Below are 27,961 nucleotides of genomic sequence, written 5' to 3'. Positions count from 1 at the left end.
TTCAACTTACATTCCCTCCTTCCTGAAGCTTTTTTTTTCACACTGACCTAGTGCAGAGGAGTGAATTTTTTTTTTTTTTGAGGAGTGGTCTTATTTTAATGGTAATTAAAATAGCACCCCTCACAGAAGCAAAGCTGATGAATGTTGATTATGACGCCTTTCCCTCCCTCCACCACTCCCTGCTCAATTTCTTCCTGTTATCTTTCTGTTCATCCCCTCCAGTTTCATTCTCTCTCTTAAAGACCCCGTTGGGGCTCTCTCTCTTTCTGTTTTAAATCACAGGTTTAAAAGATTCCATAAGCATCACATGGTTGAATGACACTCACTTAACTTTTGGAATAGGGACGCTCCACGTTCAGGAACCATCTAACACCTCCCAGAAGAAAAGTACCCAGTGCTGCTTCATGGTACCAGGTTTACACTAAGCAAAAACAGCGAGGAATCCAAGGTCTCCACTGGCCAGATGGAGCCCTTTCTGCCTGAAGGATCATCCAGGTGGGAACACAAACAATTGAGATGATAATGACCCTGTCCTCGCAGCCTTCACAATTTAATCAGTAGAGAAAATCATGCAGAAAGTACATGTTACAAAGGCAACCAGATGTCAGAGGATAAAGTCCAACCCCCTCAGACTTTACACAAGCCCTTTGGGATATAAACCTCTCTGCCTCGGAAGCGTCGTCTGTGACTAATCCTGACCCAGGTGCCTGTGTTCTCAAGGGCATCAAGACCCTTCTTCCTTCTACACCTTTGCATCTGCACCTCCTTCCACACTGCGAGAGCCACCCCCTTCCCTCATTGGCCTGACAAGCTCCTTCTTCCCATCTTAGATTCTGATCTGTCAATTCCTTTGAGTCTTCCTTACTTACTTCCATGGTTCCACACATTTTACCATCAACCTCTTTGTGCCCAGTTATACCCATGGGGGCAGGTGGGAACTGTGTTCTTACTGTCTCCAGCATTCAGCTGTGGAGTCTGGTCCCTGCTAGATGCTTAATAAGGGTTAGGTGCTTATGTAGCCAGAAGCACCACAGAGTAATTGTTTATGTTCTGCTTTTAGATAAATCTGAGTTTACAGCCAACCCCATACTTACTACACAGGTGAACTTATGGAATTTTTCCTTAAGCTTCAGTTTTCTCCTCTATAAAATAAGTGCATCTGTATCAGAGAGCTGTCACTATGGTAAAAAGTGACATGAAGAAATGCAGTACAACTTGGAAAATGGCAGTTAATATTGCCATTATTATTAAGGAACAGCTTAAATATAATAAAGTAAAATTTCATACACCTATGAATGAAGTAAAATGCCATATATTTATGTTAAAGATGTAATGAATAGGAAAGGGATGGGTCAGGGCTATGTAAACCGCAGCAGACTTTCTGGAGGAAGGGGATATTAAAATGTAAAGGTGTAATGTAAACGGAAGTCATAAAATGCAGGGGAAAAAATACTGGAGGCAAAAATAATGTTGCCAGGAGCAGGTTAGTAATGCTGAAAAATATTGAAGGAGGTGACAAGAGAATAATGCTGAGAAATACTGGTGAGAAATGATGAAGAGCAGGCGGTCACCAAGGTGGGACATGGACCCCAGGGCCAGCTCTCCAGTCAGTGACAGTCGGGTATAGGATCTAGTGAAGCAGGAAGAGATTTGAAGGCAAAGAGAACAAATAGAAGACTGTCATATCCCGGAACTCTGTGTGTGTATGAGGGGGCTGTCCCTTACAAATGCTAGTAAACTAACACCAAAGGAGTTCATGTTGGCAGTTTTGGGGGGAGTGTTATTAACACTCACGGACGAAAAGCCACTCCTTGACTACAGCTGAAGAACCAGAAAAACAGTTCTACTTGAGAATGCCTAGGAGTGAGTTAAGGGCCAATCCCAATGGGGAGGAGAGTAAGCACCTTTCAAGCATTTGCTGATCAAGATTTGCATATCTGAGAGTCTGCACATCAAAGGAGACTTCCCGCTGCATGGGCTTACCCCTTTAACTCAGTCCTTGAATTTAAGGACAGAAGTTCCAGTAAATTGAGAATTTCAAATAGTCAGAAATTGCGTTCAGAACAATATAGCTGATCCCCCTATCAGACGGTAGCACAGCTGGTGTTATTAATCAAGCAAAAACACTGTCCACCTAGAGCCCAGTGCCCTTCACCCTGTGGTTGTAAAAGTGGCAGGTATCAGATTTCAAATGTGAAGTGCCTCCCAGCTCTCCTGAAAGACTAGGATCCAAAGGTCAGAGGTTCCTTGTCCAAGAGGTCAGGCCACTAAGGTCAGGATGTCCAGGACTATGTCACAAAGGTCGGAATGCTCTGCCAGCAAGACTTCAGCCAGAGTGTGGAATTGGAAGAACCCAGTGGGTGAGGGTGTAGCAAGAGAAAGATCAATAGGCTTATTTGCCAGGGTTAAGGAAATTTGGGCCACAGAATCTGGCAAACCCAGATGTGTTGGGAAACATGCTTTTCCACTGAAGTTGAGCTGAGAAGAATTTGCCATACATCAGAGCAAATGTGCTTGTCTCCATCTAAGGACCAAGGTGTCAATTCTATTGTTTGTTTCGCATAGTCATGACCACTAGTGCCGTTTTCTCTGTGTTGTGCTTAGAAACGATTATACTCTTTAGAAGTTGGATCTGAAAAGTGATGACATTGAGACTCGAGCGCCAACAATTTCCTAGCATCGTGTTCCATGTGTCTACAGAGACCAAAATGAGGCATTAATTACCTTAAGGTAGTATCTCCAAATGTGAATAAAGTATATTTTAACCCGTTTTTATCTGAATTTTTAATTGTCTACCTTTCTTTCAAAATTATTTTGAGGGGAAAAATAAAGAATCTTAATTTTAGGTCTATTTTATTTCATTTCATATTCTGAAAGTTACAGTACCAATATATTCGATAAAGACAATAATTTAAATCAGTCATTAACAAGATAGCCACAGGAAGATAATAAAATAAAATAAATATAAAAAGTATTTATACAATAAAAAGTATTAGGTGTATACCACATTTTTCTTTTAAAACGCACTAGCCAAAGCTGTTATTATGGAAACCTTTTATTTTAGGATCCTTTTTAATGCACAGGACATTTTAATATATATTATTCCTTTTGATACTCACTAGACACAATATACAATATAAATAATCAAGTTAATTGTGAAATATTTTGGGTATTAAATGGCAGTTGGACAAGTTAAAAACAATGAACTACAGTTCCATTTTTGGCATGTGATTTCAATTAGCTCTAATAAGATTATGTATTTCATCCAATGTGCATTGTGTCAAAAATAAATTCATATGACCTAATGCCATTAAAATGTTATCATCTTTGGCTCTTCTCTCTTCTGTAATGTACTAGGCACCATGCAGAATATTGCAAGTGTGCATAATAGAGAATGGCAATGTGAATGTTGAAATGTAATTCTGTTGTCTTTTCAAGATATACTGCAGCAGGACTAATGACTATATATCTCAGCTCTAGCAAGATCCAATTTTCTCCTCTAAACTAAAAAGCCACTCCCAAGATTTAGACTTTCATTTTATAAAATTATTCCCTTAAAAAATACACAAGAAATGCCAAGATTGGAAAATAACAAAAATGTGTGGCTGTAGACAGTGGCTGCCTTATAATGCACTGGTGTTTCATTAATCACTGTTTCAAACTGTACATTCTGATTTGTACGTGACTTCCAGAGGAATGGTAGTGAAAATTGCGTGTGATGACCAATTTAATATTTTAGGACAAGGGGAAAGGTTTATATTTCTAAGGGCAAATTAATATCTCATCAGATAGTTCTTAAGATAATGTCCTTATCTTAACAGTCCCTTCTTCAAGTGACTTGGAAGAGCCCTAAAACCTGGGCTATTATCCTAAGAAACATGTTTAAAATACTTTCCTTTAGCCAGATTCTGAGGTTTCTTTGGAGTAGAACCAAACATTTGATAAGTACCTTTGTTTTGTTTCAAAAGCTCTTTTGGGGTCAGATGTCTCCACTCATAATGCTTAATTCACTTGGGATAATGTGCCACCAAAGCATTTATCATGATTATGCTGTTTAACCCAAATTAGTGAGTAAAAAGATTTAAAATGTTATCATTTGCTAGAAATTTATGGAATTTTTCTTAAAGAAAGGAGTCTAACTCAGCCAATCAAATACATTCAATGTTCCCCTAAACTCATATTTAATCTTGTATACATTTAAATGATTTCATCTTCCTAAAATAAGTTCTTAACTCCAACTAAGGAAATCTTACCAAATGGTGAAATCCCAGTTCAGCGCCCATTTCTCTTGGGAAGTCCTACCTAACTACTCACTTCTATTTAAAATATAGCTTGTATTACCTGTAAGAATCCTATTTCACTAGCTCATGTCCATGTCACATGTCAGTCATGCTTCCCCAGCTAGGTTTTAAATTCACCAAGGGGAACAGGGAAGAGAACCAACATTAACTGGCCTGCTATAAACGATAGAATGGGTTATGTACTTTATATATGCCTTCCCAGTTTACAAGATCAAAGTTTTACACTTGTTGAGTTCCAAAATACCGGGCACAACTGGTATTCAAAAAACGCTTTTCATTTAAAAAATAGTGTTTGAAGTGATTTCTTCCCAAAGATGTTATTATTGCTAAATCATTCTATTAGCCATTAGTAAAGGTCTTTCTAAGATTGGCTAATCTTCATATTCAGAAGAATTTTAGTCTCATTTTTTTTTTTTTACCTTATTTAGAGAGAGAGAATGAATGAGGGTAGGGACAGAGGGACAATCAGACTCCCCACTGAATGAGGAGCCCTACTTGAGGCTCGATCCTACCCTGAGATCATGACCTGAGCCAAAGTCAGATGCTTCACCGACTGAGTCATCTAGGTGCCCCTAGTCTCATTTTTATAAAAGCTAACTATTCAGAAGAAGTATCATGAAGTAAGACAATAACTTTAATGTGTTTTATGGCCTTTTTCTCTTCCCCTCATCCCATTGCAAGGACTTAATACGGAAGAAGAAGTTTACAACACTTTCTCAACACAATTGTTTAAATTACAAAGACTGTAAATGCCTGGGTTCAAATTCTAACCCCACAGACTTGAGCAAATTATTCAAACATTTTACAGCCAGTTCCTTTATCTATAAAGTAGAGATAACAGTATATTGTCAAAGGTCTCCATGAGGATTAAACAGGATAATGTGTACAAAATGGCTGGCCCTTAATAAGCACTCAATAAACATTAACTCTTTTTTTATTATTTACTTATAAATTGTCTTTCTCCATTTCCCCATCTAAGGACTTAAGGAAAATAAAATCACACCCTATCCAAATAAGTGAGAGAAAATGTAATAGATACCTCAGAAACTTCACTCTCATCAACCCAGTATGAAAAATGGCATGAGGTAAAGTTTATTAGACCGAAGACTAAACTTATATACGCCAACTTATCCCATACCTCACCTTGACCCTCTTCTCTGGAATGACCCTTTTCTCATATTTTGTTCACTCTGATTCACTTTACTAATACAGATAAATTGCTCATATATGAATGGATTCAGGAGTAATGCTGTGGACTCATGCTCTCTTTGTGGTGTTCTAGAAACAGAAATAAAGATATTTGAGTACTTTGAAATGCCTTTTCAGTTTCTGAGTTTGTCTTTAACTACGGTACATTCTGAGACTGGACCACATGGTTCATGGCTTTATAACCATTACCCAAGTTAAGTATATGACTACATTGGGGCGCCTAGGTGGCACAGCGGTTAAGCGTCTGCCTTCGGCTCAGGGCGTGATCCTGGCGTTATGGGATCGAGCCCCACATCAGGCTCCTCCACTGGGAGCCTGCTTCTTCCTCTCCCACTCCCGCTGCTTGTGTTCCCTCTCTCGCTGGCTGTCTCTATCTCTGTTGAATAAATAAATAAAATCTTAAAAAAAAAAGAGTATATGACTACATTTTATCATAAAGTGCAGGAAGAAAAAGTTGAGGACACAAATTGTTGCCGTAGTGTAATAAGACAATTCCTATTACTCAAGTTGACTAACTAGCTTTCAGCCCTGAGTTCCACCAAGCAACAATCAATAAATCCATTCAACCATCCTTAAACAGCTGCATCTCTGAGTCATTTTAGCCATTTGCATTTTTAATTTTTCCTACAAATTAAAAAAAACACTTAATATTTCTCTTCCTCTGTATTTCAGCTCACATATTTCTGCTTCTCTATCTTTAAGATGATCTATAATTCCATAAGCAGTTGGGAAAGGTAGTATTTTTCCACAGCAATCATTATCAGCCTTTTGAGTCTTGAGACTAAATGGTCCCTAAGAAACAAACACAGAAATAGATGCATTATTATCTTAAGAGAATTCTTAACTGGACTTCTCCCGCTTTTCCTTCTGGTGCTTTCTCCACAAATCCTGCCATTCACTATCCTAAAAATGAATTTGACTGCTAGAGGGTAGCAGAATATGCCACCACAAAATATGCCACTCGGCATAAAGATTATTCTGAGCTGAGGACAACTGAGAAAAAGCAGATACAAGAAAAGCTCTCTGCCTTCCCCCTATTTATCTAAAAGCAGGACATAAATTGTAAAATATGCCTCCCCTCTCCTCTCCACCAGGAAGGACAGAAGTTAATCACTAGAGACAACTCTAGATCCTTATCAGCCCAGAGATGGCACCAGACCAACCTATATAACAAATGTTACCAGCTAGCCTGTATCTTCCATTCGTTCCCCATGTATTTATCTTCCACAATTCACCCCCGTGGAAACTCTGTTATCTTCCCTTTGTCTTGTCGTTTCTTCAAAAATATGTTGTTCATCTGTTAAAATGCCATATAATCCCATGCTCTAATCGCCCCTTTGAGTTACTCACCACTGGGTACTTCCATGTGTATGCACACATTACTAAATTTCTGTTTGTTTTTCTCTTGTTATTCTGTCTTTTGTTAGTCCAATCTACAAGGCCTCAGCCAATGAAACTAAGCCGGGTAGAGGGAAAAGTTTTCCTCCCCCACATTGCTACACTCAGCTTAAAAACCCCTGTTGACTTTTTATACCTATGGAATAAAATTTCATCTCCGTATGTGGCCTTTCCCAATGAGCCCCAACCTGTCTCTTCGACCACTCCTCTCCAACACTTTCGGCATCGGGTCACATAAAGCCCTTCCCTACTGTCTGAAGACGCTTCACTTGGAAACTGGGGAGGAGCTGCTCTTATACATACTGTTTCTTCTTTCTAAAATATTCTTCCCTGGGAAAATTTATACTGCTAACCAAACATGACTCACTAAATACTTGACTCAGTTCAAGTGTTGCCTCTCAGTTGTGGCTTTTCCTCAACTTCTCCAGGTAGCATTCATACCTCTGGAGCACGAATTTCTTATTCTCTCCTTTCACCATGACAAAAACCAAGGAGAAAATTCTTTTTTTTTTTTTTTAAAGATTTTATTTATTTATTTGACAGCAACAGAGAGAGAGAGAGAGAGAGAGAGGAAGGGAACACCAGCAGGGGGAGTGGGAGGAGAAGCAGGCTTCCTGCTGAGCAGGGAGCCCAACAAGGGGCTTGATCCAGGACCCTGGGATTAGGACCTGAGCTGAAGACAGATGCCTAATGACTGAGCCACCCAAGTGCCCCACAAAGAGAAAGTTCTTATTAGCCTCATTTTACAAATACTAAATTGGGGACTATAGAATTTAAAGGACTCTTTTCGAGGGCAGAACTGGCAAATCTGCCACCAGTGCCCTCACAGCCAAGCAGCTATTCGTCCTCTGTGCTCCTGTAAATTTCTATTCATCCTTCTATTGCAGCCCTTAGCAGGAAGTATTGAAAACATCTGTCTCAAAATGTGTCTCCTCTGTGGTTCTCACTAGATTCCCTGGTGTTGAGACTTCCATAGTCCCAGGACTTGGTATAGTCTTTGGTGTTCAAATGTTTCCTGAGTAAATGAAGCACTCAATCAATGAAACCCTTTGTAATTTAAGAATGAAAGGGAACATGCCCTAGCTTTTAATGAGAATCTATGCCATTTACCAGACATAGTGCTGATTCTACAAAGCTCGTTCAGAATTAGTGAGTTTTATCAAAAGTCCCTGTCTTTATCAAAACTTATTTACATTACATAAAATATAACACAAATCTATAACACTTTAACTAAGTGAAGTAAATCTTCTAAACTTTCAGGAATTAGGTGCTTGCTGAGGTCTTATTATGCAAATTGTTGAAGATGCAGTTCTTACGTTTTAATAAAGAAAAAATCAGTGGAAGCCAACTAAGAATCAGAGCAGAAAAGTGCAGCCAATTTGTTCTCTTTACACAGATGTGAACCCAGCAGTCTGCATTTCTTTATTTGTGTACTGGCAGTAAACAGGCAACCCATTCTGCTGTGTGCTCTGTTGTATTTTAGGCTCTTTCGGTGGTAAATAGCAGACCAGTTCAACCCAACTTAAGCAGAAAGATTTAATTATCAGATGCAAGAGAGTCTCAGGGCGCCTGGGTGGCACAATCCCTCAAGGACTTGTCCTGACCTCAGGGTCCTGAGATTGAGCCCCACATGGGGCTCCCACATTCAGAGCAGAGTCTGCTTGAGATTCTCTCTCCCTCTTTTTTTGCCCCTCTGACTCGGGCTCTCTTCTTCTCTCTCTTTCTAAAAATAAATAAATCTTAAAAAAAAAAAAAAGAATTCAAGAGCATCTTACAAACATTATACCTCTAAAGGAATTGGAGTCAGAAATAAAAGCTGTTAGGTAGTAACTCTCTCTCTCTCTCTCTCTCTCTCTCTCTCTCCATGTTCTCTTGTCTCCTCCATTTTCTTTGCCTGCTTCCATCACTGCTTTTTGTCATTTCTCTGTTTCTCTCTCCATATGGTGGAAGATGTTTAGCTCATCCAGGGACGTTTTACGTGTTGTGTGTCTCTAGCCATGCTTAGAGACTAACTAGATCACTATGACATCAGTTTCTTAGAGAGAAATCTCATTCAGCAGGGTCAGATATCCACTCTGGGCCAATCACTAGTCAAAGTGGCAAAGGTCTTATACACATGCCAAAAAGAGAATAGCTAGAAACATCTAGCTACGGTGTGCATTTCTCAGCAAAAAGGAGTCAGGGTTAACTGAAGAGATGCCCCTATGATTGTCCATTCCATACATGTTCTCATCCAATATTTTCTTGCACAGAAACCAGTTACAGTGTCTGTATGTTTCAATTTTGCCAGATATTCCAAATATACAATATTGAGGACTCAATTTCTTAATCAGTTTGTAGTATATTCCGTCCTAAAAATTTAGACCACAATTTTCTAGCCACTATAAAATCATTAGGGATGATTGAATCCATACCATAGCTGGTTGTTATGTAATTTTCTCCACTTTCCCAAATAGATTGATGTTTTCAGTCCAACATAACTAGAACTAAAGAAAATGTGCAGAGGAAATGTCTTTTCTTATTACATTATAATCATGTTTGTGTCATCACAGAGTGGCTAAATGAAAGGGACATACTCAAATCACTGAAGGACCAAATTAGCAAATTGAATAGTTTTGGTGTGTTCACAGAATAACTGATTAAACCATGTAACCTCGAGAGAGGCAGGTTCCAACACACAGAAACATCAAATAGGAGGAGCCTCTGATCTGAGGATGTAATTGGACATAGATGAAGGGGTAAGTCAGAAAATGCTCACTTAAATTCTTCCCTAATGTTGCCTAGTTCAAAGTAATTAGCCTCTAGCCTCTAAATACAGAAATAAGTATTATTGAGTCTTGTTGTTTCTAACATAAGTAAATTGGTAAAAAATAAAATCACTCTCAAAATTGCCAAGTTTCCAGTTTTTTTTTAAGACAAGTAACCCTTCAAAATTAACTGACAAAAACCTCCTACGACCAGGCAATAAGCTGAGAGTACACAGTCATCTTTTTTTCCCCAAAATGCCATTGAAATGACAGTAAGGGTGTTTAAAAAAGAATAAGTTAGTAATGATATCATAAAAGGGGTTAACAGAGAGTAGAAGAGGTGGTCTAATTAGACCATGAAAGCAGATGGGGTCACATGGAAGTGTACCCTCAGGGTGAAGGAAGCCGTACACTCAACAGGATGAAGAATGCTGTAATTCAGGGAGGACCTTCTTCTTAGGTGAAGATCTGGAGAAACTCTAAGCTAAGAATCAGCAGATTCGAGAGAAGGAATGGGCTGCGGAATGATATCAGTCAGGGTCTAACCAGAAAAACAAAAACCTTTAAAAAAAGAAAGGGAAGGGAAAGGAGGGGTAGGGAGAAACCTTTATAGGTATTCTAAACTAAGAGAAATCAACTGCTACAGAGAAGAGGTTATTCTGATAATGGGAAGACCCGGGAATGCCCAAGAGCCTGAGCTGGTGATGCAACTCAGAGACTGGCAATTGCAGTAAACCTCTACCATGGGTCAGGGCTAAAGGGACCAAAGGCCAAGCTAGTGTTACCAGAGTCCAAAGCTACAGCCATCTACAGAAGCTGACCCAGTGGCAAGCCTGCCCAGTAGACTCTGAGACCACAGAAGAGAGGATGGCTTGGCTGGAAAGAGATGGAGAGGACACAGGCAGTTCCTCAAATGCTGCCTGAGAGGCTACAGCTGCGGGAGACACAGAGACAGTGAGAACTACCCTGGCTCCTCTCTGTCTTCTTCCCACGTTCCAGTCTTTTACCCACGCTTCTTGCTGGCTGAACCCAGCCAATTGACAAGGAAACCTAAAAAATAAGGCTCCGTTTCCATGCAGTGGGGCATGAGGAGGTTGAGAAATACCTCTGAGATCAGATAGCCATATGGCAACCTGGAGACATTTTTCAAGTAAATGCTTCTAAACGAACCACCTTCCTGACAAGACAGAATTAGGGGCTCCAGTGGGAGTCAATACCCTCGAGCGAAGCCTCGTTCTCCTTTTTTTTTTCTTTTTTTTTCCAGGAGTGGGGAGGAGAAGGTCTGCCTGCCTACCCATCTCCTCTACATGGTAAAATGCTTCTGCTGTTTTTTACACACACAATCCCTGGCAGAGAAAACCCAGCCCTAATACTATATTCATTAATTGAATCTATTATTCACAACATTAAGTGGACAAACCAAAGAATACCACTCAATTGAGGAAAATGTATGACTGGCAAGTTTTTTAAAATACCATAATATAAGTCAAAATAATTGTAATTTGAATCCCAGAGCCAAAGCCCCAACGATTACAAATATATGTTAAAAGGTAAACGGAAGCACTTTAAAATTTATACTTTATTTGAGCAAACATCCATTCTAATTAGGCAGCACCAAACTGAAAGTTAGGAGGCTCTTCTGACAAGCAGGGAAAGGCTTTTACAGAGAAGATGGGAGGAGAAGCAAAGAAATTATTTGATTGGCTACCACTTAAGCTGTTGCCTTATTTGGGAAAGCCCAGTTGGATGTTTGTGATTAGGTATTCTTAAGTTTCATTTTCTCAGATTCGAGTGCATTGACTCTGGCTTAGGTTTCAATTTGTTCCATAGACCACCAAGGCCTTAGAGCTACCTCAGTCTAATGGCTCCCCTGTACATATGTGATTAATATATATGTAGATTTATCTACAAATGTATACATATATAATATATTTAAATATAAAAATACATATTAATTTATAATATATAACTTTAGCATAATATACTCTGTATTATATAGAATATATATTCCATATATACCTTGTTGTTACATATATTATATATATTTGCATTATATAATATATATATACTTTGTATTATATATATGTCAAAGAAAAATGAACAGACATGGAGACTCAATCAAGAGGTTCAATATCCCTATTGAAAAGAAATTCCTGACAAAGAGAATAGAACAAAATGGAAGCGGGAGACATTAAGCAGAAGAAAATGAAGAAGGCAGAGGAGAAGAAGGAGCAAATTTGCAAGAGTTCAAGAAATACCCAATGCCAGCTGGGTCCAGGATGAAGCATGCATATCTAGGAACCAACAGGAACTAGAAACAAAGATATTTTCAAACACACAAAGAGTTTTCTTCACTTACCTCTTAAAAAAAAAAAAGGTAACTGTGGATTCTTTTCAGAACAACACAAAAGGAATTGAAGGAAGAGAAGCTATAGGATCCCAGAAATAGGACACCCGACACAAAAGTACAGAGAGAAGAAATTTCTTCAGAGCAGGCTCCACGACATATGAGAAGAAACTTGGGAAATGAATATAGAACTTTCTAACCACGATGTTTTCAAGAAAAAAAAGGATTAGCTTTGACATACAGTATAGCTAAGAGGTAGGATCATTGTGGGGCTGAAATAAAGGAGCACGCTTTCTCTTTCAATAAAGAAAAGTAAAAGAAAATTAGAAATTCATGGAAGAACAAAGCACTGTATAATAAAGCCTTGGACCAAATATGAAGAAAGGTGCAATGTGGAATACTTTTGAGCTACTCATGGAGGGAAAGGAAAGAGATCCTCTTGACCTTGACTCTTAGGGCATCATTTGTCAAGTGGGCCAGGTTTAGTGAAAAAAGATTACATCGTTCTACCAAGTTCCATGGTGATTAATAATTACTGCAATTAAAATACTGAAAACATTTCTTCTGAATTCTAGACTGTAAAGTATAGATAAAGGGTAAATAATTAATCATAATGGTAATACAGAATTTAATAATATGAATTTGGTCAACATAAAAATAATGGCACCGTTAACAGAACTAAGTATAGAGGAAAAGGGGGAAAATGGTATGAAGAAGCCTTAATGTTTTTATCTTAATAACAGGAGCTAAGGAGTCATGGATGTCAACTTTGAAGAAAACATGAAGTTAAGCAATAACACAATAAATAAAAATTTAAGGGGGCAGAAATCAACTGGAAGTAAAGAGAGTGTAAGAGAGCAAATTTATCAGCTTCTATATGAAAAACACAGAGATAATTTAAATTGTAATTGGAGGGTTTATTATTGTTAAATAATTGTAAGCTGCTAATGTGAAATAGAGGTCTGAATGTGCAGTGTCGCACAGGAGGTCCAAGTTGGTGGCCCACAAGCTAATTCTGCTCAAGAGACCTTTTTTGTTTGTTTTTTTATGTCCCGTATAATGTTTGTAAGACTAAGAAACTTAACCGACACATTCGGATTTCTAGTTCTTCTTTAAAAAAAAAAAAAAAAAAGAGTATAAGAAAGATCTAGCAACACAGAGATTGCATTCCTGCATGGGAGCAGCTGGCCAGAGCTGGCAAACAGCCTTCCCTTAGATGGAGCCACACTCTGCAGTCCTCCAGCTATGTTACTCATGCCCTGCTTTATCTGTTTACATCACCTGCCTAGCTTCTGTGAGACTGGAATCTTTGCCTCTTCACTGACAGTTATGGAGTTAAATAACAGAAGAACTATACCTGGTTCATGGTTGGTACTTCTGGGGAAATGAGATCAAGGGCAGGAAGAATGTAGTTTGGGAGATTATCATCTTTCCTTTCAGGACAGTTTTAGCCAGCTTCTTTATTTCCATGTCTGTTTGTCTGTGTTTCTAGGTCTATGACTATGTCTTACCTGACCCTAGCCTGACCACAGACTGATTCGGAGATAAAGTTTCAGAAAAAAATGAAGAGAACTTATGCTTGTTGAAGGGTCAAATACACGTAGAAAGATGGCTTTCAAGGCCATGGTTCAGTACCCAGGGCTTCACGGATGCTCTAAAAAAAATAATAAAAAATTAAAACAACCTATCTGCATTGGGGAAGTAATATAATATTTCTCTGATTTTGCTTGTGGCTGATTGTTAACTCTCACAAATAGCCATGTGCTCCTCTACCTTTCCCAGCCTTCCTTGTAGGATGTTGCAATTATGTGACTAGACTCTGGCAGACAGGATGTGGGCAGATGTGATGCAGCCGCTCCCAAGCCTGCCCCATAAACTCTTCCCAAGCAATCTTCTAGATCTCTTTCCCTTCCTCAGCAATTTGGAAGCCAGGTGTTCAAGATGTCTTAGCTACAAGACAGACGGAGTCTATCTGACCCATATTGGACTGTGATGTGAGCAAGAAATAAACCTCTGTTGTGTTAAGCAATTGAGATTTGCGGATTGTCTGTTCCAGCAGTTATTGTTAAGTACCTAAACCAGTGACTCTCAAACTTTGCATGTTTCAAAATCACCAGGAGGGCTGGTTACAACACAGGTTGCTCACAGGTGACTTAATATGAAGTCTTCTACATCCCAGTGCTGAAGCAATGCTTACCATAACTCGATTGCATGGATGTGAAGATGTCGGAAGAATGGGTGATGCCAGATTTCCAAGATGCAACATAATGGTGCCCTTATCTCCCTGAGATGACTCTCGGCAGTCGGGAAAGTGATGACTTCAGGTTACCGTGAAGCGCGATTTCAATTGCAGCATCATTACGATCTGGGAAACCAGAAGGCAGATGGATCAGCCTCCTCTGAGGTCATCTCTGTTGGGCAAAAGCCCGGGTGAGGCTGCAGGTAAAAGTAGAGGAGAGAAAACATAAGCAGACACTGCAAACAGTGGTTCTGTGATGTCCCGGGGAAGTCACATCCCGGAGTCAAGACCAGGCCACAGTCTCATACCTATATGTTGGTCTCTAGCAGTTCTAAACAAAAGCTCTTCATTTCTGAATAGGAACAATCATAAAAAGTGTACTGCCAGAGGAGGACAAATGCCCAACGGGAATCCCATGATTTTATGTCAAGAACACTGCCAGAAAACAAACGCAATTCTAATGACCTAGGAGTGACAGACTCAACCTTCGAGGTTAAAAGCAACAATTGGACAAAATTCAATTTTCTTCCTTTCTTTTTTTCAGATATGAAAAATGTGCACCTCTGTGGTAGGTATTTCTACAGTCCTTTTCACAAGAGTGATTTGACCGTATTGCCAAATTCGTCACTGTTCCTTTTTAAAAAGGTAGTTTTGCATCAACGTCTTCGATAGCTTCGCATTCTTCTTGGATCCCCTACACAAACCACACGGTCCAGTCTCTCTTATAAAGAGAGATAATAAAACTCATTTTTCTGTTAGTATTGGACTTACTAATATTTAATTTGTTAATTATCTCACCATAATATGATAATAAAATACCCATGTTTTCCGAAAACTTCTTTTTCTGTTTCATTTCTTTCTCTTGATTTCTTGCGTAGATCTGATCACAGAAATTCCTGCTTGGACATTGCTGTTAATATTCCTGAGGAGAACCTGGTTACCGCAGGTTATTAATGGAGAGTCAAATGAGAATGGTGTGATTACACTATTTGATTTTTTCCCATTCTGTTTGCAATCCAATGGGATAGTCGCTCTTGATGTTATTAACTCTTCACATTTAAATTTTAATCCTCATTTATAAGCCATCTGTTGTCCTTAACTCTACAGGTCAAAAAATGAAATTAGATTTTCTCTGTCCTCTTGAGAAATGTGAATACAGGAAATGATGAACTAAAATGAATCTTACTGCAGTTTTGACATTCAGAAATTTTAAATATTTCAAGCTAGTCAGAAAAAAAGGTTGCCTTTAATTCAATGTTCATATTATCTTCACAATACGTATTATTAACCATCGGCTATCTACAAAGCTTGTGCTAAGCATTGAGGAAGATTCAAACATCAACAAGACAGAATCTCTATCTTCTTAGAACTTAAAAGTAACAGATATTCATAAGTAGTGATGGTCTTGGGAGTAAATGTTAAAGTCTATAAGAAAAGTAGAACTGGATAGCTATATATGTGAAGATAGGTGATTTGGAAAAGGCATCAGTGACAGTTTTGTGGACATCTGACCTAGTGCTTGAAGAACTGTGGGATAGTGATTGTAGAAGAGGCCAGTCTAGACGGAAGGAGGCAGTTCTATATGGAGCATATTTGGGAATGGAATAACATTGGAGGATGGCTATCAAAACCGCAGAGGGCATCACTAGTAACAAGGCTGACAAGAGGCAAATCGGTACCAGCTTAGAGATGTTTGTAACATTCAGGGATTTGGAATTCACCCTTATGGTCGTGAAGGGTGTGACAGAGATGGGAGGGGACTATAGCTTTGCTTTAAGAAGATTGATCTGGTGACAGATGTGTATAAAATAAATTAAGGGAAGTCTGAAAATCAGATTCAAGAGTTATTGATGGGAGAGAAGTTGTGCGGGTCAAGCGGAGAAGGAAATCAAAGAAATCTCCTAAGCTGAGAGCCTGATGGACTGGGCGGGTGGTGACTAAGCACAGCGAAAAGGAAGTCAGAAGCAGCGGCTTGTCTGGGGAAAGGTGTTCCTAGAAAATTGTCCAGTTTAAAATGCCAGTGGGAAATGCAGAGAGGCCAATGCACTGATGGAGCTGCGCTCAACAGAGAGCTGGCTGGGTGTAAAGATTTGGAAAATGGTCAAAGGCACGGGTGGGGAGAGGTGGTGATTGAAATCACCCAGTGAAAGAATGTGGTGACAGAAAGGTAGGGAGCTAACAACTATTTGGGACTAACATTACCCGATTTACTTCATTCACTCACACTAAATTCAAACACTAAGACTGCCGGGGCTCCCAGAACCTCCATACTAGAGAGACGGGCCAGCATTGTCAAATGGGGCGGTGAAAGCTGGATCTGCAGATTTCTGTTTGCGCTTGTGATTAAAGTCGTGAGTCAGAGAATCTACATAAGCAGGTCTTTTCTTTTCCTCGAGTCAAGTGTAGATTTGGCAGTTAGGTAGGTCATTTGACATAGTCCGAAATCTAATTGGATGACTCCTAACTGGCCAAATCCACCTGGAGTCTGAATCATTCATTCGGGTTTTCTAGAACTGAGCACATTGTTTTGTCACGCTGTGTCTTCTAACTAAAGTCTAAGCTCCTTAAAGGTAGGGCTTTGGTCTTGCAGGTGCTTGGTTCTTAAAGGAAGCTTGATACTTTTTTTGTTAAATATAGTAGTAGAATAAAAATTGGCCTCAACTCTGTGTAATCCTCAGCCATTTGCAGGATTCAGCATAATGTGGTGTCAGGGCCAGCCGACTGCTAAAAAATAAAGAACTAACAAAGATAAAGATGCTCCAGGGACCTGTGGATTTCACAGAGAGTCAGCCTTCCTCCAGCTACCAGAGAGATATTCTTCACGGAGTTATTAACTATTATTCTCAACTTACAAATGGGTTTATCGAGGCAGACAGGTTAAGTCACTTCTAGAAGATCATGATGTGTCAGCAGGAGATCCAAGCCTGAAAGGACTTGTTTACCACTGAGGCCTCTGGGCTGTAACCTAATAGAGATGTTCCAAACTTCCCTAAAACTTCGCTTCTCAGATCATGAGTCGTTAAGGTTTTCCCTGAGGTCAGTTTCACATGAACGACTCAGGGGAGACCTGCGCTTTTAAGTGACAAAGAATTACAAATGCTATTATCTTTTTAGAAATCATACCGGGGCCTTCTTTATTAAAGCTAAAGTGGGAATTCTTGATGGGAAGATAAAACCTCCTCCCCACTACCATCCTCCCCCCCAAAAAAACATTTACCGCATAAAGCACAAATGTGGGATGGATATATTTACTCATGTTTTATCTAGCACTTGAAAAATATCAAGGCGACTGTTGCTTCCCCTGTAAGAGGTGTATTCGATACTGGTTTAAAAGGTCCGTTTCTTGAATAACAACCAGGAATTCGCTGAGGCCAAGTTACCACAGAGCTTCCTGTCTGTTTTAGCCTCACTACAATCTTGAGAGAGGGCAGGGAAGAGTTAACCCGAGGCCCAGACAGTCCCCTGCTGATCGGTAATGAGTGAGAGCTGCAGCTGGATGTCAATAGCTCTTTGTGAACTTGGGTAACCCAGCTGAGCCCTCTGCTTGCCAGAGCTGGAGGAGGTAATCAGCTTGACCCCTGCGACCTTCCTGAGGCTGTGCTCTGTCCTGCCTCGAGAAGCTTCTTTGCATATGACTCCTACATGCTACTCGGTTGAGCCTCTTTTAGGAGAACTGAACCTGACTCAGCCTTAAGAAGAAATATAATATAAATTAGTCAATGCTGGTTGCAGGTTGCACAATATAGTAGATGCTTAAAAAAAATTAATAGGAATACATCCTGGAAACCTCAAAAAGATTTCCAGGAACAGCTATGACATCTGCCCTTCCAGTGTTATTAAAATAAATTGAAGGTTATATAACAGTTCTATCAGCACTTCCAATTTCTTGTGGGGTTGTGTTTCAGCAAATGCTGTCACCTTTCTGGGTTTGGTAAATTGATTTACTTTTGTTTTATTGTTTATTTGTCGCTATTTTCATTGCATGCTCCTCGTACGCATGCCATACACACAACGCTTACCTTATAGATGGCAAGTATATTTCATAAGAATTTCCCTGAATTTCTAACAGCATGCCATCCTTATTCTGTTCAATGAAAGAAACTTGGACAATAAGTAAACTCCTATCTGTGTCTAAAGATGCTGTTATTAAAAGAATATTATTCACTGAGAGAGTGAATGTAATTCTGCCGTTAAACTGCATAACTTACATAACCATGTAGAAAATAGCACAGTACTTACCCATAAAAGTAAGAGTGACTTGAATCCTAAGGATTAACCTCTCAGAGACTATACAAATCCACACAGAAGGCCCGTAACAAATACAGAGTTTATATTCCCAAGAAAATAGGGCTTAAATGTAACAAAAACACTCCGTGAACTCAGGCTCACAGGGTTGGCCAAGCCCTCCAAACCAAGGGTCGTCAATCCTCCGGGAGCTAGAGGCCTCTTTCCTACCCTAAAGCAAGCTTACTGCTAGGTATATTTCGTACGTACGGTCAGTGTTTAGAACTGGGGAATCCTTCATCATGACTAATGAATTTTGCCTGGAAAAAAAAAATCTCTATACTGTAGCTTTCCTTGGTTTTTAGAGTAATCATTTTTAAAATCCTCATTAGATGATTGCTCCAGAAAAGGCAAATCCTTTACCAAATGCTCTCAGCCACCATCATTACTCCATAGGTTAGAGGCACAGGGAAGCTACAGGGACAGGGTGGAAGGAAAGCAGAGAAGTTGGAAGTCCCAGTCTGTGAGCAAATACTATAAAATACTTTGTAGTCTTCTTTGGACAAACACACATGGTTAGACGGTGGGGAGAAAAAAGCCTGTGAACGGTTCTATATTAAGCTTAACATTATACTCTCAACTCGGCCCTAAGAGAAACAACACAATTATGAACCCTAAGATGAGCGGAGGCACCAGATGGTAAAGATTACTTGAGGGAGCTGACACCTATATATTTGACCAAAACTGTCAAACACACACACAGAAAAACTACATAACAACTGCACTTTACCCAGACTTGCCCGTTTCTGGCTCAAGCATCTTGTAACTGACAGCTTGAACATCTCGGAATAAATATCTTAAGAGTACAATTCCCAAAGGAGGCTGATTTTTTCAAAACACATGCCACGTGCCCGAGGAAATCATGTATCGAGATTGGGCTCTGACAGCCAACTTAAACTAATAAAATATATCCCCCTTGCTGATTTGTAAAAGCTTGTGAAGATTGGTGGACGTGATAACAAGTTAATTTAGCGAAGTCTACACTTGTATACAGAGTTCGCCTCTAGAAAGTATCACGCGGTAGTTTTGCCCCTAGAACATTTCTTATTACAAAGATTTGTGGAATTCATCTCTGTGAAAGTAAATATAAAAAGCAGATCTTCTTTATCAAATCAGATCACATCAGAACTGCACAGAGAGCTTCACTGCTTTATTTGGATTGCCTTTTTTTTTTTGCTCCTCTGTCCCATCTCACCAGCACCACCACCCACACTTCCCTGAAGGGAGAAGAGCTTTGTCAAAAGATTTTCTGGTAAATCAAAAGCACTTTGTGGCTAGTAATAGTGTGCATTGCACCAGAATGAGACCTAGTTATGCAGTACTCTCCAAAACGAGTTTCTGTTGGCTCTGTTTGATCAAATGCCTAATACCTGAAATGAAAGAGGAGGTCTCAGAAACTGCTCTAGGAACGAGGTTGAGCTAAACAAATGCACTTCAGTTTTGGAGAGTTCCATAGTTCTATAGTCAGATATAATTTGCACAGATTTGCTGCTAAAATATACTTTTCACGCGATCTTTATTGAGCTCACAAAAATGACCGCTGCGCTATGTACTAAGTAACATGAAGACTGATAACGCTACCATCCCCAGACATTTTGAAGGGCCTTATTTGATGGAGACTGTCAGACTCTGTGATGATTAAGGGGGAAGAAAGACAACTAAGCTATGGTGCCCAATCTACAGGAGTTTCCCCTCAAGCAGGAGGAAAAGACAAGTAACAATTACAAGAAAATTGTACAAATACCATAATAGAATTAGAAGCCGAATTCTGAGTCCCCACTGATGGGAGAAACCATCAGTTCTGTCTGAGCCACTAAGCAAAGGGTTCCCTGCAGAGATGGCAGGAGGCCTTCAAGGGTGGCCTCGAATAGGAACCGGAGATACTCCATGTTCCTTGAGGATGCACGTGTCAGTGGGGAGCCCTTGCTGGAAGTGCTGGGGCTTATCCTGGGTAAAAGGGAGAACACAAAACGCTTGAAGTTTGAGCAACCAATTTTTAAGATGTTTTTATTCTGAAAGATTCTTAACATTCACAAAAAGAGAGAATAATAAAATGATCTATCATATAAACGCCTATCACGTACATTTAAAGATTATCAAAACTATGGCACATTTGTTTTCTCTACCTTGTTTTCTTTTTTTTTAATCCTATTTTTTAAAAAAGATTTTATTTATTTATTTGACAAAGAGAGCAAGAGAGCACAAGAAGGGGGAGCAGTAGAGGGAGAAGGAGAAGCAGGCTCCCCATTGAGCAGGGAGCCTGATGCGGGGCTTGATCCCAGGACCCTAGGATCATGACCTGAGCTGAAGGCAGATGCTTAATCATCTAAGCCACTCAGGCTCCCCTCTCCACCTTGTTTTCTTCTCTTCCTGACTTTTTCCAGAAGGAGATCCCAGACACACATCAGTTCATCTCTTCTGACTTCAATATGTGTCTCTAGAAAGATGGGCGCTGTCTTATATAATTGCAATGCTGTTATCACAAAAAAAATTAATGATCATTCTCAAGTATCATCTACTAGTAGGCCATATTAAATTTACCTGTCTTTCTCAAAATTGTCTATTTATATGGTTAGTTTATGAAATTGGTGACAGGTTTTTTGTTTGTTTGTTTGTTTGTTTGTTTGTTTGTTTGTTTAAAGCTCAAATGCCATCCCATGGAGTCTGGTAGTGTCTCACAGGCAGTGGGAGTTCCTGAGGGGCCTGGACTATATCTAAATCCTTATTGAACTGCCCTGTGCCGAGCACGGTACCCAGCCCAGAATTCACCCTACAGAAATGTTTGCCGAATTGCATTGACTTGAACTGAATAAAGCTTTTAGGTAGAGTGGTATCTCATCGGTACTCAGTTTTAACATAAGTCTAGCGGTGCTAGGATGAGCATCGGAAGGCCTCTCCTAACAAAAACTCTGTGTGTTCGAGGAGGTTGTAATATATAAGGTCAACATTGCAGGTGTCAAAGGGCCACAAACCATACTAGAACTTTATAGAAACAGAAATTCCCAATTTATAGATTTACTGAAATGATAAGTCTTTGAGCCTTCTGGAGAGGGGCCATACTTTACTTCTGAATATCTGAATAGACCAATATCCAAATAAACTAATATCAAAGATAGATGTTTCTCAACCAGACTAAAGTGTTTCCTCTGATGATTAATAATTACTTTAAAAAAATTTATTTCAACAATATCCTGGGTAAGTTATCCTTGCACAAGCCTGTGTATTCTTAGTACCCAAGCAAGGAAACCACTAGAAGGAAGAGAACTCAATCCAGGAAGGATGTATTGTACTCATCAACCCAGCAAAGTTTCATTACCTTATACTTTGAGATGCACTTACACATTTTTTATCCCATTGTTTCCCTTTTTATTCACAATTAGTGGAATATATAAATATCATGACTCTACATTTAGCAAGTAAGTAAACTGAGGTCCAGAGTATGTGAATGCTGTACTCAAGGTCTTGAAGCTACTTATTGGTAGAGGCGAGATTTGAGGTCAAGTCTCTGGATACCAAGAACGGGTGCTTTTATGCTTCACCAATTTTCTTGATTTTAATTTTCCATTCTTAGCATTGTCTGGGTTCCAATTGTTCTATGGCACCAAATCTCCTAGGGCAGAAGCTGGAAGGCAGAGAAGGCTCCCTGTGTTTGTGGGTGGGACAAGTAAATAACCTTCAAGTAATTTGAATTATCCTTGACAGCTGACAATGTCCTTTTCATATAATTTTTATGGATTCTTCAAGCTCCATTATTATGTCTGAAGCTTTCTTCCAAGAAATAAACAGAATCATAATTCCCAATAGAGTAGGCCTCTACTAGTAATCGGTGATGTGTTTAATTTGTTCATAGTACCCATAATATATATATTATATGAATAGATAATCAGATATTAATACTGCATTGAATTGACATTAAATCTTAGTATGAAAATCTTTATAATATCAGGTTATAGTATTAAAATGGAATGCATCGAGCAACAATTAGTTCTGGTTCAATTTTTCCATAGCAAATTATCTTCAATTATTATGAATAAATGTATACGGTTCTTGCATTAATACATGACCTGCGAGTTCTGCATTCAGCTCTCTATTGTAGTTCCTTGTCTGACATCCATTTTGTTCAGCTTTTTGTCTTATTTCCAGTGCTACCTGAGTTTCTGATTTTTTTTTAATTTTCCCTTAAGCTATTTTATATTAAAAGGTTTTCCTATTTTTTGAAAATGGAATTGTTTTGTACAAGTACTTTTAGAAAAGACTGTATAATAGTCAAGTGCTGTGATTTCTAAAACCTAACGAGATCATTGCAAGATATGAATAAAGATTATTTTGGATTTTCTATTATCTAAAAGCCCTAGAAATTTAATTGTAAGATCAATTGTTTCCATTTCTGAGCCAAGGCTGCTTCTGGGGGCTATATTTGGTTCCAACATCTCATTGCAGAAGCAAAATCAAAGAAGCAAAGATCACACTCTATATTTTCACACAGTGATTTCTCAGGACACTCCACTGAGCTAGGTGCTAATTTCTGTCCTTCTTTATTTCCTACAAGTGAAATTAGAGTGAGAATGTTCAACCAGCTTTTTTTTTCTTTCAAATTAACTTTTAGCACTTTGAACATTCTTGGAAATGAAGGAAATTCATCTACCTCGATCAGGGAGTTGGGCCGATATATAAGGCTGAAGTTTTGGTCTCCATTTTGCTACAGGTTTTGTCAATGATTAGTATGAGGGGAGATGTCCATGGACAACGAAAATATCCTTTAAGGAAGAGGAAGAATAGTTGCTACTAAACTTATGGGAGTGGTTGCATTTTGAAGCGAAAGAAAGGAATTTGTAGCATAATGGGATTTCGTTGTACACAGAATGGATATTATACACAGTGCACGGGGGCTCCCCGGTGAGGTTCAGGCAGTAGCAAGCTTACCTTACAGAGGGATGGTATTTGGAAGAGATGCTGAGAACCTTGCAGTGACTATGTCTTACCTCTTTATGTCTTCACCACAGCACTGAACCAGAGGCCTTGCATAAAGTAGGTGCTCAATAAAGGCTTGCTACATGAATAAATGCATGGGCCCAGGTTTATTCTGAAAGAAAATTTACAGTCATATGACATGGTATCTCCTGGAAGCTCTTCATTTCAACCCCCATCTCCTCTAGCCTGCTAGAAGATGCCAGGGAGATCTTTCTAAAAATGCAAATCTGGTCCTCTCATTCTTTTAGCTAATCACCTTCAGTGGCTCCCATTTGCCTACAGGAATCAATCCAAAGGTCACAGCATGACATGGAAAGCCCTTGCCTGACACTCCAGCTTCATCTCCTACTCCCACTTCCCTACACCCTATCCATCCAGATAAATCAGATGCACCGACTTGCATTCTCTTTCTGTGTTTTCAGGTATGCTGTTCCAGCTTTCCTGCTCTTAAAGTACCTGGTTGGTCACTACCTGTGTTTTAGGATCAGTTCAAAACTCACCTCTTCTGAGAAGCTCTCCCTGAAAACTTACTTCCTACAGCCTGTTTGTCCCTGTGTCTTGCTAGGGTTTTCAGTATCTAGTGGGGTTTCCTGTCCTTTGTCTCCCCAAACTACTCCCTGAATAACCTGGGTATTTTTTCACCTTTAAATTCAATGCATTCAGCATCATAATACCAGGTACACAGTAGGAGCTCAAACACTTTGGAGGAAAAAGGAAGCCTGGGAAAGGGAAAAGAAAGAATGGTGGGAAGGAAGAAAGGGAAGGGAGAGGAAAAAAAGCTCCTATTGGTTCAAACCATTTTTCTAGGCTCTCCAAACCAGAAATGAGCTCTCAATAGAAAAACAGTGTTCAACATTTTTTTTTTAAATCTACTAAACAGAAAATATACATTTTAAAGAATTAGTTTTTATATTTTGTAACTTGTTCTAAGGCTTAAATAGCAATAATTTTGATACAGTTCCTCTTGAGTGGTTACTTGCTTTAAAAAACAAAAGCAATACTTTTCTTAAGAAAGCCTGCACTTGGAAATGAAAGAAAGCAGAGTCATTCTCAAGTTTATTTGATGCCAATGTTAAGAGATGAAAACACAATTCAGAAATAACGGAGTTCTCACTCTAAAATATTTTGTTTAAATACCAAGTAAAAAGTCAATTATTTTGCAGTTTTTGATGTGTTTTGGGGTCATGAGATCAGTCTATTTTACTTCCTCTTTAACACGGGCTGGAGGCTCTTAACTATTTATGGATTTCACTGATCAGCAGGCTCAGCTAAACTGAGCGGCTCCAAGTAGCGCCGGATTTTAATGGGGGGGGGGGGTGCGGTTCTCGAAATGGGCGCATTTAGAAAGAACTTTCAGTATGTTTGAATATCGTGCTTTATGATATGTAAATATGATATCATTTTGAGACAAATACAAAAAGCTAGTCGTGCTAATCATAAAATCTAATACCACAATATAAATTCTTAAGGAGAGAAAAAAAAAAAGAGAGTGAGAGAGAGAGGGATGGTGTTGGGCATGGGGAGAGGGCTCTCACCAAACACCAGAAACGGGCAAAGACCGGCAGTAGATAGATGATCCCATGTGCACTCCACACACACTCCCACCCCTTTCCAAACTGCCTGGGTTATCAGGGACCTCAACAAAACAAATAAATGCACTGTATGAGCAGAGAGGATCGGTGTTTGATGTAAAATATGCCAGTAAAATGAAAACTCCTTGGATAGATTGTTCACCTAGGACAGTCTTGCTTTGGTTGTAACAATGCCCTTCACCCCTTTGCAACTTCTCTACTTCCAAACATTGAGCCTGGCAGTCGGGAAGGCTGCCTATCTCTCAGATCAAGAAACCCTGCCCAAATCCAGCCAGCCCAAGGCCATGCGGTACAGAACAGCTCATCGGAGGCAAGACGGAGAACCCAGGCCCTGGATTCCCAGTTGGTCAGACCACTAGACCACATTGCACCATAGGAGCAAAGACAAACATGAAGGTTGTTCCAGGGCACCCTCTGTTTGTTTATGAATGTGTGTGCAGCCTTTCTGAGGCCCTGGTGTCCTCATTTCTTTTTCCTGTTTGCAACTTGTAAGCATTTCTGTCTTCCTTTTCCCCTACCTAACCTATTTCTATGATCATTCTCATTCTTCTGTTTGAAATGTACTCCAGGAGCAACTGAAGAATAAGACAGAATAAAATAACAGGTTCAGTTTGTCTGGACATTTCTACCAGGGGACCGATACATATCTTACTCCAGATCATATTAAGGAAGTGCGTCACTATCAAAGACAGTTTTTCCAAAAAAAATAAAAGGTGCTTTGAGCACAAAGTGACCTCTGACTCTCTTTACACTTTTTTTTTATTTTAAAGATTTTATTTATTTATTTGACAGAGAGAGGGAGATAGAAAGAGAGAGAGGGACGGCACAAGCAGGGGGAATGGCAGGCAGAGGGAGAGGCAGGCAGAGGAAGAGGGAGAAGCAGTTTCCCTGGCGGGGCTTGATTCCAGGACCCTGAGATCATGACCTGAGCTGAAGGCAGATGCTTAACTTACTGAGCCACCCAGGCGCCCCTCTCCCCACACTTTCTGAGTCAAAGAACCTTGAGGCAGTGTGGAAGGGATGGAAGTTAGATCATCAACTGACCAGGTTCCTTTTAACTCAAACGCAATGGTCAACTTGTCCAGACTTACCATGTAAATGAAACCTTTTATTTTCAAAGCATCTATTTAAATACCCAGGGTGTGTCAAGAATCACGAAAGATAGATCCTCAGTCGATTTGCAACTTTAAAAACAAGACCAATTAGACAAAGCTGAAAAGCCTAGAAATAAAGTAGGAAAAAAAAAATTAACACATCATGATTGCTAACACTTGAGGGAAAGCAGGCTTGTTTTAGAGGAGGTCAAGAAGGTAGACAAATTGCTACTGAACTTTGAAAGTGATCCCTAAGTATCCAGGAGATTTTAAGCTTAGAGACACTGGTTTTATTTATATCTAATTTTATCTGACTTTATTCCTTGATATAGGAATTACAGGTTTATCCTAACACTATAATTAAAAGCCATGGTCAGGTCAATATTTGGCTCACAAATGTAACGAATATATAATATTTCTATCAGAAATCAAAAACATTCTTGTAGAGGCAAAATTGTTTTTTTCTAGTATGTAAGTTTTATAGCATTTTTCTAATTCTCTCTTGGCTTCTATTTCTCTTGGTTTCAAAATCTGTGTCTCTAGCCTTGAACCCACAAGGGCGTGAGGAGGGCTGCTCAGTCATCAGAACATCCATCTGGTCACCATGACAAACTGGTTCTAGAGCCAAGAGAGCCAGACCCCTGGGTCTTTTGCCCTTGTGCATCTGTAATCTATGGCTAGTGGCTTCGGCCTGGGCTGAGTGGCCGCAGACAGCCACAGTGACCTCTTATGAGTAACCTGGCCAGAAGCCCTGACCTAAGGGTGGGGCCGGAGCCTTTCAGTCATGCCCGTTGCCTAATCCTTCTGACTCCAACAGAACCTAAAAGGAGCAGGAATGGGATGACTCTTACCTCAAAAAGGGATGTGGAAGGAAGAAGAAGGAATACAGCCAAGTAGCCCTAGGGTGATGGAGATTCCCGGTCTCCGTGTCTTCGCCCTGGGGACAGGCAAGACACTTCAGCTCTCATAGATGGTTAAAGATAATAAGACCTTTGGAACTGGGAACTAACAGCCAGATTATTCATTTGTCTAAGAAAAAACAATTTAATTAGGAGCTAAACCACTCCTAGTTTCCACTCCTCTGAGGAAAGGGGCTCTCAGGATTCCTAGGAATGGACAGGAATGAAATGCCACAGTTGGTGAAAGATTTTGGGATACCAGGGCTCCCTGTGATACAACCCAGCTTTTATCAAATTGTCAACCTACCTCATTGTAGTGGGCTGGGAAGAGAGAGGTGAGTTGTCTGCTGGCTTATTGACTCCCATGAGAGTTTTGGGCTTCATTTTGTTTTGTTTTCCTGATTGACCCCTAAAATATTTTCTCATTTGGCTCTTTGATTGTCCTATCTTCTCCTGGAGAGAAGTCCCAACGATTGCACATTAAAGAAATCTCATGAATCCTTGCTACCCTAGAATATTCTTTTGTGTCCTGGTGTCCTTGGTGCTTGGACTCCAGGTAACTACACAATTATGAGCAGAAATTCCCCCATTCAATTTATCCTGGTCATGGCCCTCCAGAATGGACACCCCTGGAAGAACCGGTTAGCAGAGCTCTGAGTCTTTGATAAGCATGAGGGGAAAGAGAGAGGCTGCACTGTTGAGCTGACAGCATTCCTCTGAGGCTCACTTCCTGGTGGCTTCCAATAGTCCTCCACCAAATTTTCTGATGTAGCTCCCCAGGCCAATTCCTTGCTTCCTTTCTTCCGCAAAGCAAGTAGTGGGCTGGGCTGGGCTGGACTTCAGCTCCATTCCCAAAGACTGAATTGGAGAAGCTGGGACT

The 27,961-nt window shown here is 39.7% G+C and overlaps 1 long non-coding RNA gene across 6 annotated transcripts; it reads right to left on the bottom strand.

Moving 5' to 3' along the window:
* Nucleotides 1-65: 65 nt before the first annotated feature.
* LOC123784160 (uncharacterized) lies at nucleotides 66-27,961 on the bottom strand. Of its 6 annotated transcripts, none has more exons than XR_015724239.1 (5): nucleotides 27,034-27,960; nucleotides 26,180-26,309; nucleotides 14,200-23,608; nucleotides 13,514-13,656; nucleotides 66-6,302 (listed from the first exon to the last, which is right to left on the bottom strand). It is a non-coding gene; the product is annotated as an uncharacterized LOC123784160 (long non-coding RNA). The 6 variants fall into 6 exon arrangements; XR_015724240.1 differs by lacking the exon at nucleotides 66-6,302 and having other exon boundaries at nucleotides 6,309-13,656; nucleotides 14,200-20,998; nucleotides 23,508-23,608; XR_015724241.1 differs by lacking the exon at nucleotides 66-6,302 and having other exon boundaries at nucleotides 6,309-13,656; nucleotides 14,200-20,962; nucleotides 23,508-23,608.

Source organism: Ursus americanus, chromosome 4 (assembly GCF_024610735.1).
Source record: "Ursus americanus isolate L20-20 chromosome 4, mUrsAme1.1.p, whole genome shotgun sequence".
NCBI lineage: Eukaryota > Metazoa > Chordata > Mammalia > Carnivora > Ursidae > Ursus > Ursus americanus.
The sequence above is the reverse complement of the archived record's forward strand: the minus strand, read 5'-3'. Positions and strand labels throughout refer to the sequence as shown.